Source organism: Herpailurus yagouaroundi, unplaced genomic scaffold, assembly GCF_014898765.1.
Source record: "Herpailurus yagouaroundi ecotype Mexico unplaced genomic scaffold, PumYag 28, whole genome shotgun sequence".
In the NCBI taxonomy this organism is placed as follows: Eukaryota; Metazoa; Chordata; class Mammalia; order Carnivora; family Felidae; genus Herpailurus; species Herpailurus yagouaroundi.
Window position 1 is genome coordinate 102,625,269 of NW_024412376.1, and position 15,818 is coordinate 102,641,086.

The following is a 15,818-nucleotide window of genomic DNA, read 5'->3' on the forward strand; positions in this document are numbered from 1 at the left end:
TTTCTTTCTTTCTTTCTTTCTTTCTTTCTTTCTTTCTTTCTTTCTTTTCTTTCTTTCCTTCAGTTTATTTGTTTATTTTGAGAGAGGGAGAGAGACCACAAGCGCACCTGGGAGCCCACACAATAGGGGGAGGGGCAAAGAGAGAGAGGCAGAGAGAATCCCAAGCAGACAGTGCAGAGCCCAATGTGGGGCTGGATCCCAAGAACTGTGAGAGATCACGATCTAGCCCAAAGTCTGACGCTTAACTGACTGAGCCACCCAGATGCCCCTGGAGCAAATTTCTCAACCTCTCTGGTCCTCACTCTCCTGATTTGTAAAACAGAGTCAGTAATAACCTCTGCTTTTTTGATTATCATTGTGAGAACCAAGGAGCTAATGCATATAAATAGGGCAGTATTATTCTTTTCTGGCACATTGGGTTCCTCAGTACCATTAACCACCATGCAATCCCTTTTTTTCTTCTTAGAGAGTTTAGAGAAAAATCATTTTGGAGGAGAGGGGGCATTCACATTTGGATGCAAGTCAACAAATGCATCTAAGTGGATTTTTCTAAGTCCGATTTCTTCAATTCTGTAAAAGGTAGAGAAAGAGTTATTTAATCTGAGTGGTAAAAATCCCAAGGGATTTCCTTTGTCATAAATATCAGAGACAATGTCATCAGATGACACATAGAGAAACGACAGGCCTCCAATTTAACAGCAATGCTACACAAGTTTTGCAGGGTATGCAATAATGATCTTTCATATCTTCCCATAACTGCAGTGATGACATTCAGGCACTTATATCATGTGTTCTACCAGTGAGTATTGCCATATCTCTTCTAGATAACAAAGACACCTGTCATGGAATGCCAGAATAAAGCCTTCAAATAGCACTACATTTGTCAAATCAGTATGTTACAAAACATATTTTTCTTCTAGGGATTTTCCTAGCCTGTCTAAATATTAAAGCCATACTAAAGAGTCCTTCTTGTGTTAGAAACCTAGAATATTCAGACAAAGACAAACAAAAGCAAACTTTCTATTCACAAGGGGAAGATTAGAATTTCCAGGAAGCACACATAATCCCGTGCACACTTACATTACTTTTGCTTTTCAACATGAAGACAAAGAAGCAATTGGACAACAGCAGTCAATACTCTATTTAATTTATATTTTGTTTTCCTTTCATTTAAAAAATTATAAATGGTAAAATTCATTCTTTTTGGTGTACTGATCTAAGTTTTGACGAATGCATAGACACACAACTATCACCACAATCAATATCGTAATTGGGTTGTAGTTGGCCCTAAGATGTCATGCCATATAAATGATAAGGTGTAAGTGATTCTGTCCTTTAAATGAAAAACATGAAGAAGGGGAGGGGAGTGTTCCCCCCACTTCCCACAATTTTCCTTGACTTATTTCTTCTTTTTTATTCCTTTATTTATTTTAAAAAATAGCTTCAAAGCTGCTTTCTCCTAAGAGCTTTCCCTGACTTATCTCCCACCTCAAATCCAGATTAGGTCCTTCCATGATGCATTTTCAAAGTATTCCATTTATTTCAAAGTATCTCTACTTATCACAACTGTGCCTATACAGTTTTTTTCTACATAGCTTTTTATGGGATAATTAGTCTAATGTCTGTCTCCTACACTATGTAAGCTAAAAAAGGAGCGAGTGTGTGACTGGTCCTGCTAGTCTCTCCAAAAACAGCATGTGTTTCAATCATTTTTCCAGGCACTAGGTTAAAATAAGCCTAGTTATTTCATCAAAGTTTAAACGACACTGCACCAGCCTTCCCCTAAGGGTTAGATAAGAGCTGTGTGAAAGTAAAGATCAGTGTGTACAACTAAAAATCAGCAGTATGATTTACAAAGTACATAAATAAAGTTAAATGTGGAAGCTTTGTTTCCAACCAGCAAATGGCATAAGACCTGCCACCTGTTATACTCCTCCTAGGATTAGACTCTATACTTAGCTACATTTTTGAGTAGCTTTCACTGGACAATAAACTCTAAACCAGGTTAGTCCACTAAAGTTGATATGGGTTCAAATACTGGCAAGAAAGGCAATCTAGATGCTAGCAAAGGCTGCTTTCACTTTGCTCTCCTACAAAGCAAGGAATCAAGGGGTGTCAAGGTTATACACCACAAGAGTTTATAAGGGAATGTATGTGATCATTTCTTCTTAGTTCCTCATGCTACTGTGTGTAAAGTGGGTTGGTTTATTCAGTCCCTTAAAGAACCAGTCAGGTAAGAGAACCCAAAAAAATCATAAGGCTTCTGCCTTTTATACTTTTAGGCCAGGGGTATAGGCCACATAAGCAGCCAAGATCCTATCAACTGGGAACAATTAAATGTTCCCAAGTTCTCTTTCTTATGTCATCATCAGATATACAGCAACCCAGCCATGGTCTACCATGAACTCCATGAGAGCAGGAAGTGTGTTTATTGTAGTCACTATTTGAATTTGTATTCCCTAGCATTATGACTGCAACCAAAAATGCACTCAGGAAATATTTATTGCATGAGTGAAGAAATGAATGAATGAATGAATAAATGGGTTCTGGTTCTACCTCTGCCATTGATTAACCATGTGGTTGGCTAAATTACTTAGTTTATCAATGTATCAGGCTTTCACTGTAAGATGTAAAATCTATAAAAGCGATTAGATAATCGCTAGGATTCTTTTAAAAACAAGACAGATGTCATAAACAAGATCAACAAAAAAAAAGTCACTTATTTCTACTGTTAATCTTGGGTATTACTGACCATACTGCAGCTTATTTCAACTAAATTTCATTAAAAGACAGAAAGAGTAAGTTTTAGTCCTGGCAATGCTGATTATTGGAATGTGGCTCTGAACATATCACTTAAACTTCATGGACCTTCATTTTCTTATATATAAACTTAGGAGAAGAATGAGAATACTTATGACCTTGTTTTTATCAACGTTTGATTACTCTGGTTTATTTCAGATGTTTTATTTAAAGTTGCTCTTTTTTTGGTGAAAATCCTTGAATTAATGTCTTTTAAATGCTCTATTTCCAATGATTCTCTTTAAACTTAAGTCAAATTAACAAGTCCTCTAAACCTTATGAAGAGGATAAATATCATGGGGAAAAGTTACTTCCAAAAAAGACAATAGAGAGTAGGTATAGAAGTGGGAGAAACCAAGCAGAGGGGGAAAAATGATATCCTAGGAGATGGGGATCACCATGCCTGCAGAAGGATTAGGGTAAAGAAACATGATCACAATATCCTTGTGACAGGAAGAGAAAGAGTGCTCTAACTTACAAGGGTGGATTAATCATCATTTCATCTCTCAAACTTTCCATTGTTTTCTTCTCTTTGAGACAATTTTGATTCAAGCAGAACAATTTTACTTCTCCTAGGACAAATTGCTTTCATTTCTGCGAACATTTCTTTTAGCCTTTGGAAGAGTGCCAGAGATCCAGGATTTCTCCAGATTTCAACCACATTTCTGACACTGTGCATCCAATAAGATATGACACATGGACATAATGGGTTCCTAGAGGTATATTTTTAAAAAGGAAGAAAATGAAACATCTTTGTTACAACTCTTGTAGACTGACAAAATCAGGCAGGATCAAAATACCATTTATTGTACCTTTCACATTTAAAAAAAAATACTATTTTGCATTTGATGAAATAAAGGCATAGAGAAAGTAGAAAACATGCCCGTATTCAGTGCATTAGATTAGGGAAAAGATTAGATGTGACTTTATGGCTAGAAACTCAAGAGGGTCAGAGATTCCCTGAAAAGAAACTAGACCTGTATATGGTCGCATATAATTCATTTGAGGAAGAAAAAAGTGAGGCATTTTAAACAAATTTTCTCTTAAATTAACTTTCTTAGATCTCAGGCTTAAAAAAAAAACATAGTGAAATAGGAGAAGGGGCACAGAACAATACAAAATGTCAATGAGTGACAGAAAGAACAATTTTTGGAAAGATAAAAAGCAAAGTAAATCAAGACAATGGAAAAGACGTTATTTTTGAAATGACACTAATTTCTAGCTTTCTAATGGACATCTTCAACTAATCTTTCAAATAATTCTAAACTTTACTTGTCCTGTCAATCATTATCTTTATCTTGGTTTTGATCAGAGCCTGAGACAAGGATTGGGTGTAGATAGTTTATTTGGAAGATGATTCTACAAAGCAGAAAAGAGGGAATTGAGAGAATGAAACCAGATATGGGGAAAAGGCCAAAATAAAGGGGGTGGGGGTAGATTATTGAACTGGTTACCAGCATCATTAGCTGGGGTTCAGACCCAGTGGGGACATACTGGGCACCCTATAGAATCTGCATCAAAACTGTCTCACAAAAGCACGGGAAGATGGAGCTCTTACTCCCTGATTCCTCTTCCTCTTCCTTCCAGGATGCATCTGTGGGCTGATTGAGGGTGCTCCTGCCTTAGAAGAAAGCCCTGAGATAGAAAAGCAGAGAGAGATATAATAGTTCCCATTTGAGATAGGACCCTGGCAATGCACGAGGAACTGCTTCATCCAGCACTGCCAAAATCACTTGGGCAAAGAAAAGATGGTGCAAAGTATCACAGTATCTATTGTTCCTCCTCATATATATTTGCTTTTTTCTTTAATGCAATCACACTCTACCAAGTTATCCAAGGCAGAATGCTTTGAGGGATAATATACTTCCCCATCTACCCTATCTAGTATTGAGAAGTTTTGCTCTTTCCACACTTTAAAAAGTTTATGATAAAACACATGTAACATACAACTTACCATCTTAATCATTTGGAAGTGATGTTAGTTCAGTAGTATTAAGTACAGTCCCACTGTTGTGAAACAGACTTTCCGAAATTTTTTATCTTGCAAAACTGAAACTTTATACCCACAAAACAACAACTCCACTTTTTCCTTTGCCTTTTGTACTAAAGTTGGGGGAACAGGCCACATCAACAGCCAAGATCCTATAAACTAGGAATTCTTGCTACTCTGCAATTAGATATTTCTAAGTTCTCTTTCTTATATCATTTTTGAATACATGGCGGTTTGTTCAAACAGGATGAAGGTCATTTTAATTTTTTTCCAGTTTTATTGAGAAACAATTGACATACATTGTTACATTGGTTTAATGCATATAGCTTGATGGTTTGATTTACGTATATCGTGAAATGATTACTATAATAGGTGCAGGTAACACCCATCTTTTCATATAAATATTAAATGAAAAAAGGAAACAAAATTTTCTCCCTGTGATGGGAACACTTAGAATTTACTTTCTTAACAACTTTCCTATGTATAATAGAGCAGTGTTAGCTGTTGTCAAGTTGTACAGTACATCCCCAGTACTGACTGGTATGGGGACGCTTGTACCTTTTGACCACCTTCCTCCAATTCCCCCTCCACCAACTCCCACGCCACCCCACTCCTCCACTTCTGATAACTACAGTTTGATCTCTTTTTCTATGAATTTAGTTTTCTTTTTTCTAAAGGTTACACATATAAGTGAGATAATGCAATATTTGTTTTTCTCTGCCTGACTTATTTCACCAAGCATCATGCCTTCTGGATACTTCCATGTTGTCACAAAGAGCAGGATTTCGTTTTTTAATGGCTGAATAATATTCTTGTGTGTGTGTGTGTGTGTGTGTGTGTGCACATCACAACGTCTTTATCCATTCATCCTTTGATGGACACTTAGGTTGTTTCCGTGCTGTGGCTATTATGAATAATGCTGCTAAGAAGATTGGAAGTACAGATAATTTTCTGAGTTAGTGTTTTTCCTACCTTTGAATATATTGCCAGAAGTAGAATGTCTGGATCATATGGTAGTTCGGTTTCCATACCGTTTTCCGTAGTGGCTGTACCAATGTATAATTCCAGGGGGAAATCCCGCTTGATCATGATGAATGATTCTTTCAATGTGCTGCTGAATTTGGTTTGCTGGTATTTTATTGAGAATTTTTGCATCTATTCATTAGTGATATTGGCCTATGATCTTCTCTTTTGGTAGTGTTCTTTTCTGGTTTTGGTATCAAGATAATTGTAGCCTCATAAAATGAGTTTAGGAGTATTTCCTCTTCTTTAATTGTTTTGGAATAGTTTCAGAAGGATTGATGTGAACTCTTTAAGTGTTTGGTAAAATTCACCTGTGGGCTGGTCCTGGACTTTTCTTTACTGGGAGATTTTTTTAATTACTGATTCAATATCCTTACTCCTAATTGGTCTATTCAGATTTTCTATTTCTTCTTGACTTAATCTTGATAAGTTGTATATTTCTGAGAGTTTTCCATTTCTTGTAAGTTACCCAGTTTGTTGGCAATATAGTTGTTCATAGCAGCCTTTTACAATCTTTTGAATTTCTATGGTGTCATTTTAATGTCTCATTTTTCATTGTTAATTTTGTTGATGTAGGTTCTTTTTTTTTCCCCTTTGGTTGGACTGGCTAAGAGTTTGTTAATTTTGTTTCTTTTCAAAGAACCAACTCTAAGTTTGGCTAATCTTTTCTATGTTTTTTCTATTCTCTCTATGGCATTTATTTCTGCTCTAACCTTCATTTGTTTCTTTTGTTCTTAACTTTGATCTCAGTTTCTTCTTCTTTTTCTAGTTCATGATGGCATAAAGTTAGGTTGCTTATTTGGGATCCTTTTTGCTTTTTAATGTAGGTATTTATTTCAATGGATTTCCCTTTTAGAACTGTTTTTGCTGCATCCTACAAGTTCTGGTATGTCGTGCTTCATTTTTGTCTCCAAAAACATTTTTACTTCTCCTTTAAGTTCTTCTTTTTTCATTGATTATTCAGGAGAATGTTGTTTAACTTCCATGTGTTCATGAATTTTCCACTTTTCCTCTTGTTTTTTATTTCTAATCTCATACCAGTGTGGTCAGAGAATTTACTTGATTTCAATTATTTCAGTCTTCTTAAATTTGCTAAGACTTGTTTTGTGGCCTAACATAAGGTCTATCCTAGAAAATGTTCCATGTACATTTGAGAAAAATGTATATGTTGCTTTTGTTGGATAGAATGTCCTGTATATGTCCGTTAGATCCATTTGGTCTATAGTGTTGTTCAAATTTGCAGCTTCCTTATTGACTCTTTGTCTACATAATCTATCCATCGTTGAGGTATTAAAAGTATTATTGGGGTATTAAATCCTTCAGTATTGTTATAAAGTCCAGAAATACTGTTATATTTCTGTTTGTTTCTTCTTTTAGCTCTGTTACTTTTTGCCTTATAGATTTAGGTGCTCCAATGTTGTGTGCATAAATATTTACAATTATTACAGCTTCTTGATGTATTTACTACCTTTATCTCTATATCCTTATCTCTTTTTACCATTTTTACTCTAAAGTCTATATTGTCTAATAAAAGTATAGCCACCCTTGCTAGTTTTGAGTTACCATTTGCTTCAAAGGCCTTTTTCCACCCCTTCATTCTCAGTCTACATGTGTCTCTAAGGCTAAAATGAGTCTCTTGCAGGCAACATATTGTTGAATTTTGGGTTTTTTTATTCATTCAGTCATTCTATGTCTTTTGATTGGTGAATTTAATCTGTATATGCTTAAAGTTGTTATTACTATGGCCATTTTGTTCATTGTTTTTTTAGCTTTTGTAGATCAGATCCATTGTGCCTCATTTCTTTTTCTGCTGTCTCTTTTTGTGTTTTGATGTCTTTGGGGATCAGTATGCTTCAACTTTATCATGTTCTTTTGTATAATGACTGCAAGATTTATCTTGTGGTTACCATGAAGCTTACATGAAATACCTTAAGTTTATAATACCTTATTTTAAACTGATAACAACTTAAATTCAATACAATTAATATGCTTTACACTCTTACTTCTTCTCCTCCACACATTTTAGGTTATTGCTATTACATGTTTTTATATTGTGTAATTAATAACAGATTATTGTATTTATGGGGTTTTTTTGCTACATTCTTTTTTTTAACTTTTCAACTAGAGTTGTGACTTACACACCACTGTTACCATAGTGCAGAATCTATGACTATATATTTACCATTGTCAGTGAGATTTACACTATTTTTTGTGTGCTTATATAATGTTATTTAGCATTCTTTTACTTTCACTCAAAGAACTGCCTTTCACATTTCTTGTAAGGTAGGTGTGGTGGTAATGAATGCCCTCAGCTTTTGTTTGTTTGGGAAAGTCTTTATTCCTCCTTTGTTTCTGAAGAACAGCTTTGCTGGGTATAGAGTTCTTGGTTGACAGTTATTTCATTTCCATATTTTGAATATGTCATTTCATTTTCTCCTGGCCTGGAAAGTTTCTTTTGAGAAATCTGCTGTTAGCCTTACAAGGGTTCCCTTGTATGTAACTTCTCTCTTTTCTCTTGCTGTTCTTAAAATTATTTCTTTGTATTTGACTTTTGACAATTTAGTTAAAACACGTCTCCATTTTAGCCCTATGAGGGTTCAACTTGTTTGGGATCCTTGGGGCCTCCTGAATCTGGATATCCATTTCCCTCCCAGGGTTCAGAAAATTTGCAGCCACTATTATGTTAAATATACTTTCTGTCTCATTCTATTTCTCTTCTTCTAGAATTCCCATATTGTGAATATTGTTTCTTTTTGTTGTGTCCCATAATTCCTATAGGTTTTCCCAGGGCTTTCTTTACTCTTTTTCATTTTTTCTTTTTGCTTTTCTGACTGGGTAATTTTCAATGCCCTATCCTCCATGCCACTGATCCTTTCTTCTCCACGGTCTAGTCTACTTTTGAAACTATCTATTGGATTCTTCAGTATAGTTGTTTTATTTTACAACTCTAGGATGGTTGCTATTGTCCTGTCAAACATCTTGTTTTGTTAAAGCATTGCTTTCCTATTTTCATTTGGTTGTTGGTCTGTGTTTTCTTGTAGTTCAGTAAACTTGTTTAAGAACATTATTCTGAATTCTTTGTCTAACAGTTCATAGATCTCCATTTCTTTAAGGTCAGTTATAAGAACTTTATTATTTTATTTTGATGATGAAATATTTACCTGATTTTTCATGATCCTTGATTCCTTAAACAGGTATCTGTGCATTTGAGTAATAGAACTTCTCTTCCAATCCTTATATGTCTGGTTTGACGGAGGCAGTTCTTCACCACTCAGCTAGTTTAGGTTTTGGAGTATGGCCACTGATCATGTCATTGGGTAGGTATGGCCTGCTAGTATGGTCTATTTGGGGGTAAAGTAGCTCTGAGGACAGAGATGGAGGAGATAAGCCACTGGCTGCATAGAATTGCTTGCTTGGTTCCCTACCCAAGTGAAGCTGTGGTATGAACTCTAGGGTTGCCTGGATTCTCTGGTCAGGCTTACTAGACAGTCGCGACTGAATACTATATTCAGTAGTAGGTGGAGCTATGGGTCCCCTGGCAGCAATAGGCCAAGGCCCAGGAACTGTACAGGTCATTGTTTGGGAGGCTAAATCAGGCTTGAGTGTGCACTGAATTCCTTGGTCAGGTGAGGCCACCAATTTTGTTTTACAGATGGGGGAAGCCACGGACAATGCTCTCTGTTCAAGCAGCACTGTAGGTAGAGCTGTTGAATGGGCAACATGGCTTCCCATGTGCTTCAGTTAGGTTCCCTGGTCAGGCTGGCTATTCATTTTTTTAATAGATGCTTATTTATTTATTTTTTATTTTTTTTAATTATTATTATTTTTTTTAACGTTTATTTATTTTTGAGACAGAGAGAGACAGAGCATGAACGGGGGAGGGGCAGAGAGAGAGGGAGACACAGAACTGGAAGCAGGCTCCAGGCTCTGAGCCATCAGCCCAGAGCCCGACACGGGGCTCGAACTCACGGACTGTGAGATCATGACCTGAGCTGAAGTCGGACGCTCAACCGACTGAGCTACCCAGGCACCCAGAGATGCTTATTTATTTTTGAGAGAGAGTGACAGAGACAGAGCACCAGTGGGGAAAGGGTGGAGAGAGAATGAAAAGCGGATTCTGAAGCAGGCTCCCAGGCTCTGAGCTGTCAGCACAGAGCCCAACACAGGGCTCAAACTTGTGAACTGCAAAATCATGACCTGCACAGCACTTAACCAACTGAGCCATCCAGGTGCCCCTAAAGGTTGTATTCAGTAATCAGAGGGCTATGAATTAGATTTCTTCCCTGAATGCAGTGGAAGAAGCAGCTCTAAAACTGGTAAAGCTCTTTGTTGTCTTAACTCAGGCTGACCTACACCCCAAGTTCTCTGGCCACACAGAGCCACTGGCTTTGCTCTACAAACCATCACTCTGTTGGCCCTTCTATTGGCTTGTGTGCTGGTGGGCTGCATAGATTCTAGGAGCTGGTCAAATGGGGCTGGAAGATTTTTTCCACAACAGGTGAAATTATGTTTCAGCCCCTTGCCTGGACAGGCCATAGAAGGGGTGTTCCAGGTTAGTCTCAATTTCTCAAACAGACTTCCTATTTAGAAGGGGCTAGGATCTACCCTCAGCTTTGGCTATGAATTAATCCCAGCCTGTGCAGAGCATGGGGAAACCACCATGCTCAATACTAGTTTTGCTTGGGATGGAAGGTTGGGGGGAGGCAATCTTTTCTGCTTGTCTGCCTCTTGGCTTAAACACTGCTGGGCCACACGACTTCCAGTTGTTGCCAGCCACTCTGGTCAGATGGAGCAAGAAAACACTGTCCACGGCAGATAGGGCTGTGATTCAGCATCTTGGCTAGGCCTGGGCAAACTGGGCTCTTGAGCCAGCCGAACTCCTTGTTTGAGGAGTGAAATCAGGCAGATCTGCAACCCACTGAGTTCCCTAGTCAGAAGGTGCCCCCAGTCTGTTTCTGCAGATAAACAAAACTGCTGGTGGGGATTACTATGTGGGCACCACATGTATCAACTCAGTCTGCCAAGATCCATGTGCAGGTTGTTGCAAGCCCCTCCTCTCTTCTCTGTCACAGTTAGGTTCCCAGTGGTTGAGCCCTGCAGATTCCTCTGCAGTCCTCATGGTGTGAGGTCAGAGGTTCTGCGAAGTGACCCAGAGTGCTGGGGGAGACTGGTTGTCTTTCCTCACTGTAGGAAATGGAGACTCAGGGGAGACCTCTCTGAGTAGCACTACACTGGTGTGGGGAAGGGACAATAGGGTCGATATACGGCAGCTTCTCTTACCCTTCTAATACAGTCTGTCTGGTTTCCTGAGGTATGGGGAGATGGGGACTACTTCAGCCTCACCCCTGTGTTCTAGGAGTCCTTCAGTGGTGTCTTGTTTAGTAGTTGTTACTTGTTCTTCTTGTGAGAAGGAGAAAAGTCAGGAAAAACCTCTGTCACCATCTTGGTGATGTCACTCTCCCTTCTTTTAATTTTTTCTTTAAAATAATATAACTTTTCACTTAAATATAATTAAAGAAACTATCAAAAAGTGGGGGAGGGGAAATCACTTATGATTCTGACGCCTAGCCACATTCATAGTCAATAATTGTGCTCTGTTTATTTTGTTATTTCTTTTAACAAGTAGGTTTATTTTCTGCATGATTATATTCACACTTTATGTATGATATAGTTCCTTTTTTATTTTAACGTGGCAACCACAATCAAATTAAAAATAGATAATGATAACGTCCTACATGTAGACAAAAAAAAAAAAAAGATCAACTGCTCAAGTACAATTGATAGAGGATCTATGTAGTTTCTATTAAAACATTCATGAACACAACACACAAGGAAGAGATGTGGGGCTGTTAGTTTGCCACGACTTCAAGGTAAATCTCTATTGAAATAAGCTGTCTAATATCAATTGCAATATTGGGATACTTTAAGAAATATATGGATAAATGTTTCCAAGGCAGGATAACATATTTTAAGATAGAAACAGAGAATTACAGCCAATGTGGTGTAAAAGATCTGAGAATATTATCATTTGATTGAGAGATCTGGGGATGGTTAGCATAGAAAATAGAACTGGGAGGACTGTATCTTTTTTGGAGTTATAATTTCTTGACAATGTTTATTTGGATGCATTTCCAATTTCAACTCAAATATAAAAATGACTACTTAAAAAAACAATGGTGGCCTCATTGACTTAACTTTGTTAGAGTTAATTCTTACTAAGATTCTTAATGATTCATGTATGAAATCCAGGTACGTTTGTCACTGTGACTGGGAAAATGAGTGTAATTTCCAAATCAAAGAAACCCTAGAAGCACATACTGTTATAGAACAGTATAGATTGAACTTTACAAAAAAATATATGTTTTGTGTTTTTAGCTATTAGATCTTTTGCATTGAAAGAGAAACGCAAATATATTCAAGCAAAAGAGATGTATATGTTTTTAATATATATAATCAATGTTGATGTGAAGTATGTTCTTCCATGTTTGTTAAATCGTATTTCAAACATATATCTTCAGATATATATTTGAGTTGCTACTTGTTTGCTTTAAGAAATGAGACCTTATAGGGGCCCCTGGGTGGCTTGGTCGGTTAAGCGTCTGACTTCGGCTCAGGTCATGATCTCACGGTCCGTGAGTTCGAGCCCCGCGTCGGGCTCTGTGCTGACAGCTCAGAGCCTGGAGCCTGTTTCAGATTCTGTGTCTTCCTCTCTCTCTGCTCCTCCCCTGTTCATGCTCTGTCTCTCTCTGTCTCAAAAATAAATAAACGTTAAAAAAAAATTGAAAAAAAAAATGAGACCTTATAATACACATGGTTGTGCTTCCCTCACATAAAAATATACCAAGGGCAGCCTTCTTCAATTACATAGAGATCAATACACATAGACCTAATTAATTTTTTAAATATTTGCTTTATGTTCCATGGGATATATACAATTAATATGTTTTTATGGATATTTCAGTTATTTCTAATATTTTTTTGACCATAACTACTCACAATGCAAAACATCCAAGCGTACTTCTGAGTTTATGTCTATGAGATAGACCCCCAAAACTGGAATAGGTTTAGATCAAACGTGAAGTGCAATTTCTGTTTGAGTAAATATTGATTACTTTTCAAAAAGTAATATTGCTCCCCACAGACCCCTCTAATAATGCATGAAACTCTTGAGTCTCCAGTTCTACAGAAACATGGCTATTCTGGATCTTACATTTTTGTAAAGTTGTCTTCAATTATTTAAAGGGATTTCCTAATGAGATAGAACTATTTTGTGTAATTCTAGAGTGATAGAATTAGTATAAGTGAAATTAGCTGTTAGCTTGGTATAATTTTTCTAGCAGTTTGAGCTGTTCATAAATGCAAAAGGCTGCCTTACTGAGAAATCAGGTTACTGTTTCTGGAAGCTGTGCTTTGGAAATAACCTGGTTAAATATAATCTTTATAATAGTTTATAGTTTACATAGCACATTTGTATCTTTTGATTTCTTTTAATCTTTGGAACTCCCTTAATCCATTCTATGCATATACAATTTTTTTTTAAATCTTGTTTTCTGAAAATTTTTATTGTTCTCAAATATATTATTTCATTGACCTTTTCTCTCTCCCAGCCCCAATTTTTCTCTTTGGCATTTTGGGAAAACAGAATATTATGGGGCCCGTCATTTATCCAGAAGTATGTCGTATATCACCACTATCCTACCTGTATATCTTTTACAGATGATATACCAAATCAACCTTCACGATAAAATCTGAAAGTTTAGTTCAGACTTACTCAAAAGCATACTAGGTATCTTTGATTTAAAATTATTTCTATGCCCTAGCTAATGTCAGAGATACTGGAACCAAACTTTTGCAATATATATCTCGCTCCCTCTCCCCATAACTAAATTTTGATATGAAAATCAGGGAGAAGTCTTTAAAAATAAGCTTACTAGAGTACTCTCAATTAACAGATTTTATTTTGGCAGAAGTTGCCGTTCTTAGAAAGCCAGGGAAAGAAAACATTCTTAGAACGGTAAACATCACAGATCTCAGAATTTGGTGGTTAAATATCTTGGCAGCAATGACACGATTACACCATCTCAAGGACAGGTGACATGATATTTCCCAGATGTCACTGTTTAGTTGTGTCACTGTCCAGCAGCAGCCACTGATTAGGAAAAAAACGCCTTCCTCCCCCTGAAGGAGCATGGCCAGCACTGAAGGCAGTAGGGGAGATGTTGGCAAAGTACCGGAACAGGTGGCAGCAGCAGGTGTGAAAGGCGAGAGATGACAAGGGCACAGAGTGTGCTGTTGGCAAGCTGTCGGTAGCCAGAGTTCAGGAACTACTGATAGCAGAGAAAGAGCAGAGATGGTGGCATGGGGCTAGAGGAGCAGGGCAGAACAGACTGTCATAGCAGGATGACAGGTACCCCCGGAACAAGCACAAACAGGGAACGTGATGAGAGTGGAAGCGGGGGCCTGCAGCCCCAAACTGGCTAGGGAGGATCACACCACGATGACAGGGAAGCCTGCAGTCCTCCAGCAGACGTGAGAGTCACTCGAGCTCACGTGCCAGAAGGCAGCCCGCACACTGCAGCCACCGCGGAGAGAAGAAAACAAAGAGAGAGGAAACTTAGGGATATTTTATTTTCCATTTATTGATGCTGCTGCTTTTTTTTTTTCCACGCAAGGAACAATGATGTGAGGGGAGCATCTGCGTGTCCCCAAATACTCTAAGAACCCAGAGTTCTTAGCTTCAGAACCAGAGATTAAACATCTTGTGACGGCCCCAATTCTGTAGCCATTGGAGACCACATATCATGATGGCTAATTATAGATGATTGTGAAATGCTTTCTCATATGATTTAATTGAATAAATATTACTGCTGTCAGATTACTGCATAAAAGTTCTGTACAATAGGGAGCCACTGAGGACTGCTACCATGTTGGACTGGGGTACTGCTTTGACACTATGTGACTACACAGTGTGAAGACATTTAATTCAATGTGATAGAACTCCATCAATATATTACTATGTTCGCTTTGACAAAGAGTCTCACAAAAGAAGATATTCCTGGAGAAAGATAGTATTCCAAAGTGTCAATTCTGCTCAAGGAAGAGTTGAGTTGCAAAGCAAAGTTAAGCTCCAGTAGCTATAGTATAGTACGTTTTCTGAGACACTTAATGATAATTTTAAAGGTAATGGTTTTTTAAAATTCACGATCTAGCAATGACAAAATTCGTTTATTCATTCAGAAAAATTTCCTTAGTGCTTACTTTGTGCCAGGTGTTATTCTGGTTGCTGGAGATGTCATAATAAATAACAACAAAACGGCCATGACCCTCGTGGAACTTTCGTTGCAGTGAAAGGAGGCAAATGATAAATAAATACACCACGAAAAAATATTAAACACAGCAGGATGGGGATATTAGGTTGGAGAATAGAATGTTGTTATTTTATATAGAGTGGTCAAGTGCAGCATTTCTTTTTTGACAAATTGTCATTGGTCAGAGACATATAAAGTGAGCAAGCCATGCAGATATGAAGAGAAAAAAATATTCTGGAAAAGACAGGCTTGGTGCAATTCATTCAGGAAGAACAAAGAGGTCAATGTGATGGAAACAGTGAGAGAGAATTAAGAACAGTAAGGAGAAAAGGTCCGAGGGGAGCAGGATGCTTATCCCATGTGACCTTGCAGATGATGATAAGGATTATGAATTTTATTCCGAGCGCTAAGGGAAACTGTTGAAGGGTTCTGAGCAAAACCATGTGGTCTGAATGAATTTTCCAAAGGCTCACTCTGGCTGTTAGATAGAGGATAGACTGTAAGGGACACAAAGGTCAAAGCTGGAAGTTCTACTAGGAGGCTAATTGAACTCATACGGTGCCGGGATGATATGTCTGATGATGTGTGTTGGACTAATGTCTTTTCAGTGGATGGGATTGAAGTGGTTGGGGGCTGGCTACATTTTGAAGATAAAGCAACGGGAGTGGCTGATGGATAGAATGTGTGGATTACACGGG